Source organism: Lactuca saligna, chromosome 7, assembly GCF_052625555.1.
Source record: "Lactuca saligna cultivar CGN05327 chromosome 7, ASM5262555v1, whole genome shotgun sequence".
Lineage (NCBI taxonomy): Eukaryota > Viridiplantae > Streptophyta > Magnoliopsida > Asterales > Asteraceae > Lactuca > Lactuca saligna.
In genome coordinates this window covers 184,414,996-184,425,707 of record NC_136423.1, presented here as the reverse complement: position 1 = coordinate 184,425,707, position 10,712 = coordinate 184,414,996, and positions in this window count along the sequence as shown.

Genomic DNA, 10,712 nt, shown 5'->3' with positions numbered 1-10,712 from the left:
TGTGAATTTTATTTGAGTATTTCCCTATTTTAGCCTTGGACTCGGCGAGTCATAGGTCCGACTCGCCGAGTAGGGACAAGACTCAGGACACGTTTAAGTTGGCGACTCGGCGAGTCCATATCCCGGACTCGGCGAGTCACCGCTGCTGGATGAAACCCTAAATTTCAAGGGTTTGCACCCTATTTAAACCCTCATTCCGCCCCAAAATCGTCCCCATTCACCCCCAGAACTCCCAACATCGTTTATACCCTTATTTCCTTGAGAGATTGAAGTGTTTTGGAGTTTTCTTGAAGATTTTGAGGAGAAAGAAGAGTAGATCAAGAAGAGGAGAAGGAGACCAGGCATCTTTGTGTCATCTCAACGTTTTCCTTGAGGTATAGCTCGTTTCCCCTCTGTTTTCAAGCTTGTAATCTCTTTTAGCTTCATAGGAGTCCTTCTTGGGCTCTTCCCCAAGCTTGTTTGTGCTTTGTGGGTTGTAATAAGTTGTTAGCCTTTAGATCTAGGCATGATTTAGTCCCTGGAGCTTGGATCTAATGCCTTTATGGGGTCATATTGCATGAAAGCCCTAGATCTACCTCTTTTGGTGCACTTTGAGCCTTAAAATCCATATTGGTGAATATCTACACGTAAAGTTGGAAACTTTACGTGTGATTTGTGTCCTAGAAGCCCAGATCTGTGAATGGCATGGACTGGAATCGAGCAAATCGGTGTATTTGATGGATGCATGGCTGCGACTCGGCGAGTCGTATATGTGACTCGACGAGTCTGGTCGCGAGTCACTGAATTGGTCCCTTTATGATGTATCGAGTTGAGCCGTGAGTCACAGGGGGTGACTCGGTGAGTTGGAAGCTGAACTCACCCATGATAGGACTCGGCGAGTCAATGCCCTGACTCGGCGAGTCCAAGGCAATCTTCATAGATCAAGAACAGACTCGGCGAGTTGTTCATACAACTCGGCGAGTCTTAGCATAAGTGTTCTTCGGATGAAGATGAACTCGACGAGTTGTTCATACAACTCGGCGAGTAGGATGAAGAGGTTGAACGTCAGTCTACAAGATGAACTTGTCGAGTCATAGCCTAACTCGACGAGTAGAAACAGGGACTCAGTACAATCGTCTGATAGGGACTCGACGAGTTGGAGAGCCAACTCGGCGAGTCGGGTCAACTGAAAGTTGACTCTGACTTTGACTTAGAGCTAGACCAGGGGTAAAATGGTCATTTTACCCAAAGGACAGTTAGCAGTGTTTGATTGAGTATGTTGTGGGAATTGCAGCCGGAGGATTTTCGGAGCAGCAGCAGTCAGTTAGTTCCCGATCAGTTTAGCAGCTACTTTGAGGTGATTTACCTTCCAGTAGTGGTGGGTCTAAGGCCACAATGCCGGCCCACCAGTAGGAGACGTATGATAGATGATTGTCTTTGTGATATCATCTAGGTTTGCTATTACCTGATATGTATATGCTATCATGATACGTTATATGCGATAGTAGTAGAGTTCGGTTGTTAGGACCGCAGGGTAGTCAGACACCCCAGAAACGTCTGACAGTATGTGATGATATGTTTGTATGTTGGCCTGTTATGTTATGCGATAGAGGTAGCGGGAGGGGACCAGTCCCCGAGGATCGGTTGTTAGGACCGATGGGTAGTCAGCACCCCAGAATGGCTTGACATGGGTAGTCAGCACCCCAGAATGGCTTGACACAGGTAGGATGGCACCCCAGAATGGCCGTATGGGTAGGTCGGCACCCCAAAATGGCCGTACCGGGTAGTCAGGCACCCCAGAATAGCCTGGCAGTACGTATGTTATGTGTTTGTATGGTATGTGGTACGTTGGGGGAACTCACTAAGCTTTGTGCTTACGTTTACAGTCTTGTTTTCAGGTACCTCTTCACCGAAGGGGAAGGAGCCGGCGCGGTAGCGGCACATCCTGCACACACTCTGGGTTCCGCATTTACGAGATTCATTGGGATTATACTCTGATATTTTGATGGGATGTATGGTTGACTTTTTAAAACATGGTTGCGATGTGTTATGGTGTGATCAAACAATGTTTTTATTTATTAATGTTTTTCTGAAGTAATATTTTAAAATGAAATTTTCGGACTTGAAAATTGGGTCATTACAGAATGCATGTAGACTGACTATGAGAGCATGAGAACACTTGGCTCAAGTTATTCGCATGGTTCTTTAGTAGTTTGTAGCCCTTGAATTGGAACAAGAGTACAATAGCCTATCTCATTCTCTGGTTGTGTGTGTAACACCCGGTTTCAGATTTACCTTATTATCAGGGACTACAGCTCAATCATTAGTTGTCATGGGGATTAGAGCTATAGGAAAGAAATGATTTAGCCCATCTCGAATGTAGTTGCTATGATTCAAGTGACCATGTTTTCAATTGTATCTTTGGGAGCCAAGGGTACGACTGTAAATTGATATCTCGGCCTGTTATGCATTTTAAGCTTTATTCTGAAGGTTTTAAGGCTCAGGTGTGATGGTATGAGTGTAGGGCTTCTCGCCACCTTTTTGTGGATATAAAGTTCTTCGGAAATGGACTTAGAAAGAAGAAGTTATAATACTATGAAGTTGTTGGCAGAACTGATCCCAAATGGAGTTTTTTGACAAAGAAAACCCAAGCAAACATCGAATGCATGCGTGTGTTTAGCTGGGTATCCCCAACATAAGTTGGGTTACGCCTAACGTATTAAGTCACATGGTCATGGGTGTGGAGAGGTGTACGCCCAGCGTACGTTCAGAGTTCCCAAAACCCTAATTCATCTACTTATGCCCTATATAAGCCTCATTATATCCTTCCCTAGGTCATTTCAGATCAGCTTCCACCCCTTTTCACGACCATGAAACCCTAAATGACCTTAGATGAAGCTTGGAGCTTGAAAGAAGACTTTTAGTGTGTGTGCAAGAAGAGAAGGTGGTGTTCAAGTGTTGATCTTGGAAGGGAGCTTGTAGATCTAGAAAGTTCTCCTATTTGCCAACCCATTGGAGTTAAAAAGCTCTGATCTTCACCTTCCATTTCATAGATCCTCTTTTGAGTTAGTTTTGGCCATTCTTAGACTTCTTCTTGGTCTTTGTGAGCTAGGGTCGTTTTGGGGACTCAAACTTGTAGATCTGGACATTCTAAGGTCCTCTCTCTCATAAAGGTGCAAGATTTGTGAAGTGTTTGAGTCCAAGCATGAGTTAAGACTGTCTATTAAGCTCTTTTGAGCTCTAGAGTCCCATTAAGTCATGCATGTTAGAAAGGTTGCCAACTTTACTTGAAAAGTCACCCATAGAAGTCAGACTGGAGAGTTGGGGCAAGGGATGAAGTGATTAAGTGCTTAATAGGAGAAAGGGGCTGGTACGTGCAGCGTACAAATCACAAGCCCAGTACGCCCCTCGTACATATGAGTACGCCCCGTGTACTCAGTCAAAGTGGGTTCCGCACTAATGGGCCTCGGTTTGGGCCATTCTTTGGACTTAACTACTTTGGTCCTTAGTGGGCCATCTGGAATTGAAATTTTGGACTAAAGAACCATTATTGGGCCTTTATCTAAGGCCCATGAGAAGGGATTGGGCCTAAATGGAAGTTAGAGCCGTTCATTCAGCCTTGTGGGCCATTTTAGGTTTGCACTATTATTTGGGTTATGGATTGTTGGTCTAGCTAATGATGTATGTTTGGGTTGGAAATAAGTTTTTGGGCTTAAGGTGAGTCCCATGTAAAGGTTTGGGCCCAATTTGGAAAATTGGGCCATTAGTAGGCCATTAGTGGACTTGTATGAATTTTGGAACTTTGGGCTTGATTGGTTTTAAACATGGGCCATTAGTGGGCCTTCACGTATATTATAGTATGGATCTCGATGAATCAAGGGTGAAACGGTCGCTTCACCCCAGATATGGATTATGGATTATGGTTTGGGACCCAATTACTCATCGGGTGATATTGTACTATTGGGCCATTAGAATGTTGAATGTTGGACTTGACTAAATGGTGGGGCCTTATGGTAAGACCTTATAAAGTTTTGGACCCAATTTGGAAAATTAGGCCATGTGGTGGGCTATGACCCATAGTTGACTTTTGGGCCCTTGGATTGGGCCTTAGGCTTGGATCAAGCTAAGATTGGGGTAAAGCAGTCTTTTACCCCAAGCATGGACTTATGGTTATGTATTAGAACCCAATTATTAATTGGGTATTGTTTTGATGTTGGCAGTTCGGGAACCTGTCATCCAGTAATTGGGGTTCGGTCTGTGGGACTTCAGTAGTGTGAGGTGAGTTGCCTTCCAGTAGAAATGGGTCTAAGGCACCAAGGCCAGCCCACTAGTATGAATTATGGTTAAGATGATTTTCTGGTATGTGTTATCTATTATGATTATGTGTTTGTATGCCATGATGTTATGTGATATATGATAGGGGGTAGGTTAGACCCCAGTACCGGTCGAAAGGACCGAAGGGGTAGTTAGTACCCATTTATGTTAGACAACTTATGATATGTGCTATGATATTATATAGTACTAATAGGAGGGGTGAAATAGTCCCCAATGACCGGTCGAGAGGACCGAAGGGGTAGGCTAGCACCCATATATGCTAGGCTAGGTTACCGGTCGAGAGGACTGAAGGGGTAGGCCAGCACCTAGGTATGCTAGGCAAGGTTACCGGTTGAGATGACAGAAGGGGTAGATCAGGCACCTAGATATGTCTTCCAGCATGCGTTATGTATGGTATGTGGTATGATGAGGGAACTCACTAAGCATCGTGGTTACGGTTTTCAGTTTTGGTTTCAGGTACTTCATTTCAAAGGAAAGGAGTCGACTCGATCACAGCGCATCACACTATGGTATTCTGCACATGAGATCTTTGGGATTACACTCCGATATTGTTTATGATAACATGTTTTGATTATTTCTACTTTGGTTTTAACATGACATAATATTATAGATGTTTTTTTTATACGGTTGGTTTTATAATAACTTATTTAAAAATGAAATTTTTGTCCTTCAATTTTGGGATGTTACAGTGTGACCATGTTTTTGTATGATTTTTAGTTGGCAGGAGCCTATTCTATGAAATGAATTATGCATTATAGAAGTTTTGGCTCGTATTGTGTCGAGAAGGATATTGATTGGGATACTACAAGTCAGTGGGATGATAGTTGAGTACCTATAGGCCCTTGTGGTGTTGGTCGTGAGTCTTTAGGACAATATTAGAATGACGACAAGAACAGCATGATACCATGAGCTTATATTTCTAATGTCTAGAGGGTGTCATGATGTATCGTGAACCACTGGTTGCATGATTCATGTGAGTGGAACCTGGTAGTCATTTGATTGAGACTATTAGGTCTTGTATCGTTAGTCTTATTGGCATGGTTGAGTGTTAGTGCATTTCAGAGAGTCGGGAGGCTTAACTACCACCTAGCTTGGATCTTAAGGATAATATAAGTTTGTTTTTGTGGATATATTAGTTGTGCATCGGAAGTCGCTTGATGAATGTTTGAAATTGTGGACTCCATTTTCTTGAGGTTGGTTTATTATGGGTTTGGTTACCAATGTTGGGTATTGTTTCTGAAATCTCGAGTCATAAAGTTTGTTGTAGATGTGTCGAGTGATTTGACAAGTGGATGTACACCTTAGCTAATAAGGATTTTGGATGCAATGTGAAATTCTTAGTGGATCATAATTATGCTCGTGGGAATAGTAGGTTAGTGGTGACTTGTCACGAAGTCAAGTATGTATTTAATGTTTTTAGGCATGGCTTTTGGATTTGGGATTGGTTGAAATCAACGATCAAAATGTTTAAATTATTCTTTATGCAAGGTTTGGTGGTGTTCCTAGTCAAGGAGTAGGGGTAGGTACGAAAAATAGATGACCATCAGTCATAGAGTATGGTTTATGGAGTTTTGACTGATGGGTTCCTGGTTATGGGAGTTTATTAATGGGGTTAGTTGTAGTTCTAGTTTTGGAGAAGTTTTCTGGGTTGAGTGATTTTAACTGGAAGTTGGGTCTTATAGTTAGGGAGACGATAATGGTGGTTGCAGTTGAGTATTTTCAAGTTATTGGGTTGTTTGTTGAAAGTTGTGGTTTTCTGAGTGATCTCTTGACTTCTCTGTATAGATGCCTTGATTTCGAAGTGCTTAGTAGGAGCTTGTCGAATATGTTGACGTTGATTTCAAATATTCTAATCAAGATGGATTTTGAGGATAAAATTTAGTTTAAGTGGGGGAGAGTTGTAACATCATGTTTTGAGAAGTTTCTTCTTTCAAGATTCTAGGAAATGAATGGATCAATTAAAGGCCCTGGGCTTCAAAGGAATAGGGTCTAGACCATAGCAGACATTGATAATATTGGTTATGTGATCTAAGCCCTTGGTTTGTGTTTTGGAGCGAAGGGGTAGAATGGGAAATGTTATATGTTAGGCTTCTTTCATGGATTATGGTTTTTACTTCGACATGTGTTAAGCCAAAATTAACTAGATAAAAGTGCAGGGCTCGTCAATACCTTTCATTGGATATAAGAATCGTCAAAAACTGAGTTGAAACGAGAAGAAGTCATGGTTGTTTGAAGCTGGAATGGATTTTGATGAAAAGTCTTGGCCACGGAGTGGGGATCAGATCCCACGACATCGTAGTTTGTCAGGCCCAAGCCCATGATTTTTAGGGTTTTCAATGTATATAAGCATAAGGTTCTACATTTTTTTTTGGCATTTTATCAGCCTCCATCACCTCTACAACCCTTTGGGAGAACCCTAGCCTCCACCTTCAAGATTTGAGCTTCTCCTCTCTCCTTTCTCCTCTTTTATGTGCTTTTTATGATATTTTGATGAAGTTTAAAGATCAAAAAGGATCTTTTGGTTTCAAGGAATGATTCTTCAAGTTTAGATCCATCAAATACACTATATTTTTGTACTATTGTAGGTATAAAGTTCTAATCTTGCTCTTTAGTTCTTTAGATCTCTTCATTTGTGGGTTTTGTCACTTTTGGTCCATTTTAAAGGTGATATTGGAGTTGAATGAACTCCAACATCTTTTGATCAGTTTAGAATTCTTCATGGACCTCATGGACTATAAAAGTTATGATATTTTGCCTTCCATTTTAACCATGCAAGATATCTTGGTTATTTAGGTCATTTTGGTGTATTAAAGTTTAGATCTTGAAAGTTTGTGGCATTATTATGGATAAAGTTGGAAACTTTATCAATTTAAACATCATGTTGATCCAGATCTGAAGGTTGGATACTTGGACTTAATGGATTAAGTTACGAAAGATGCATTTTTGGTCCCTTTGTGACATAAAGACTAGATCTTGTTTCTTTGGACCATCTATTTAGATAAAGTTGGAAACTTTATCCATTATAAAACTACTAGGAACTAGATCTGATGTTATGAGTTTGGTCTTTATGGATTAAGCTCGTTTGAGTTGTTCAAGCCAGTCCCCACAGTGTGGCCTCGGGCTGCATGGCGACTGGGGAATCATTGACAATTTTGGCATTTTGTGCCCACAATGTGGCCATGGAAGGTTAGGAATGTGGAGGGCTGTTGTTGGCAATTTTGACCTTAGCTTTTGACTGTTGGCTTTTGGACCAGTTTGACTTTTTGTCAAACTTTAGTAGAATTAAGAATTTTGCTTAGGATTTTTTTTTTCGTTTGTAACATCCCGATGTTGAGGTATTTTTTTCAATTTTAACCCTATGTATGAATAAATATTGCACTTTAGTCCCCGAGTATATGAAAGAGTGCAAAATGGCCCATTGTGGTATTTTTGTGATTTTGGCCAATGGGCTAGTACACTGGGCATACGTTGTGTACGCTGAGCATACTATGGTGGACCCTAGTATGGTGGGAATACACCTCGTACGCAAACGTAACAGTATTCTTAAAACATAGAGTGTTTTGAGCTTATTTGAATTCCTTTTTGGTGTTCCTGAAGAATGAGAAGTTGGTGAAAGGACCTTAAATCTTGGAAGCAACTTAGATCTAGGATTCCCCACTTGCTAGCAACCTCCTAAAGGTAAAAAGTTCATAACTTGGTCACTCTCTCTTGTAGATGTCGTTATTTCATCATTTAGGGCATTTTTGGTCCCAAAGATGGTGATTCTTAAGTATGAAATGCTCTTAACCCCTTAAGTCATTCTTTTAGACCTTATGAGGGGTCTTGAGTCATAAAAATGTGGTCTTGATGATTAGTTTTACTCCATGCAAGCTGTATAAGGCATTTTTAAGATGTTGAGATTTTGGGTATTAAACACTTAACGGACATGCAAAGTCATAAAGTTAGAAAATTTATGACTCTTGATAGTATTTTAGCCTTGGGTCTCCAATTGGAAGTGTTAAGTTGGAGAAATAAGCACTTAATGGGTTAAGTAGGGACTGTTACGTACGCTGCGCGTACACGGATCTATCCCCAACACCTTGGACAATTTGTAAGCCCCGCGTACCTCCGGAGTACTCCCCGCGTACGAAGCCTAAGTAGAATCGGTTGAGTTAACTTGGCTGAGTTGACTCAGCTGTGTTGACTTTGTTGATTTGTTGATTTTGACCAAGTTTCACCAAGTGTATTTTATGTAAAAAATTATTAATTGGAAACATTTGGATATTTAGGATTTTTATTGATCCGGTTGTTGGAGCTGAGAGTTATTCAGACTACATGCTGAGCTTTCATCACTATACTTACGGGTCAAAGGAACCAAGGCCGACCCATTGGATTGATATCCTAGTTTTAACATATGTTGTTATGTTGTAGTGATCCGTTTGATCTGTATCCTGGTATATAGGATGTTGTTATGCTGTAGTGATCTGTTAGATCTGTATGACCACTTGTATATGCTAGCTATTGATTGTTATGGTATATGTTGATATGTGATGGTGTATCGGGTTGAGGCAGTCCTGCTTTGTGCTGAAGGCCAAGATACCCTGGGCTGTCTGGATAGACTGAAGGCATGTGAGTCGTACCAATCAGGTTAAAGGCCCGTAGAGCGGTCCAGATAGGTTAAAGGCCCAATGAGGTGGTCCAGTCATGTTGAAGACTCTGTATGCATGTTGTTGTTTGTTATGTTTATGTGGTGGTACTTTGGAGGAACTTGCTAAGTGTTGGCTTATAGTTTTAGTTTTGTTTCAGGTAATTCATAGGTTCGTGGCAAAGGCGAAGGTGTGACCATACACATCATTGGTGTTATGTTAAATGATGTTTTGGAAATACTGGTTTTTGTAAAGACTTCTTTTTAGTAAATGTGTTGTTTTGAAAATTTTAGATTTGTTGTGTTTTTTGATATGTTACACCGTTTGGCTTTAGGAAGCTTGGATTGGATGTTATGTTGTTGAGGTAGTTGTTGGGCTTCTGTTGAATAGTTCAGGTGAATCTTCTCACTGTACTCATGGGTCGAAGGTACCAATTTCGTCCTATTGGATTGAGGTATATCAAATTCTAGTTGTCTTTATGATACTTACATGGAAGACCTCGGGGGGGGGGGGGGGGGGGGGGGGGGGGGGGCTTGCATTTGTATGAAAATCCATCTAGTAGCCCATGGAAATTGCATGAAAGACCATGGGGTTAAACAATGGCACTTGGATGTCAGACCATGGGGTTAAACAATGGCACTTAGATGTTAGACCATAGGGTAGCCCATGACATTTTAAGGAAATACCATAGGGGTAGCTCATGGCACTTGCTTGTAAGAACCTAGGGGTAGCCTTGACATTCCAGGGAAAAGACCATGGGGATAAACCATGACACTTGTATGCAAGATTATAGAGGTAGCTTATGGCTATTTATTTATAGTATGTGGTATTTTGGGGAACTCATTAAGCTTTGTTCTTACGGTTTGATGGTTTAAACATTTTTAGGTACGTCTAGTTTCAAAAGGAAGAGTCAGAGTTGATTGCTCTGCATCTCCTGAAGATTTATTTTGCAATAATTGTTTATGATAATACTCGGATGTTTTAAGAATACTTTTAGTCTGAGCGTCATTTGGGATAATGAATAAATAGTTTTGACTTATTTAAAAATAAAAATTTTACTCGATATATATATATATATATATATATATATATATATATATATATATATATATATATATATATATATATATATACTAGTAGTGGACCCACGCAATGGGGCGGCGGTGATTTGTTTCGTTTTAAAAAATAGTTTCTAAGCGGTGATTGGAAAACGTTTCGTTTCTCTAGTCATTGTTGTTTTTTATCAAAGGTCTAAGTTTGTTGTTTTTTAAGGTTTAAATGAAAGTATTTAGTTGGGGTTTATTTTCTTTTACATGAATAGGTTCGTGACAACAATTAGATTCCTTTCGACGTGTTTCAAATAGTTTTCTTTCAATCACTGCCTTTTACATGAATAGGTTCGTGACAACAATTAGATTCCTTTCGACGTGTTTCAAATAGTATTCTTTCAATCACTGCTTGTACATTGCTATTTTTGGTGAAGAATATATATACACTACTATTTTGGGTAAAAAAGCATGTGTTTCTCTTTTCTATCAAAAAAAAAATTTTAATACGATTAAAATCTGATCAACAGGTAGTGTTAACAAAAAAGTTACTCGAATCGCTAAATCGGCAATGTAGGTCGCAGTGATAGTTATTTTATTTAATAATCTTATATATTCTTGAAATATAAAATTCCTTTTATGTATTTTATTTTTTGTTTTGCGAGTGATGCTTTTATTTACGTATCTTATAAACTGAATTATAAAAAATGATACAGTCATAGTTAAA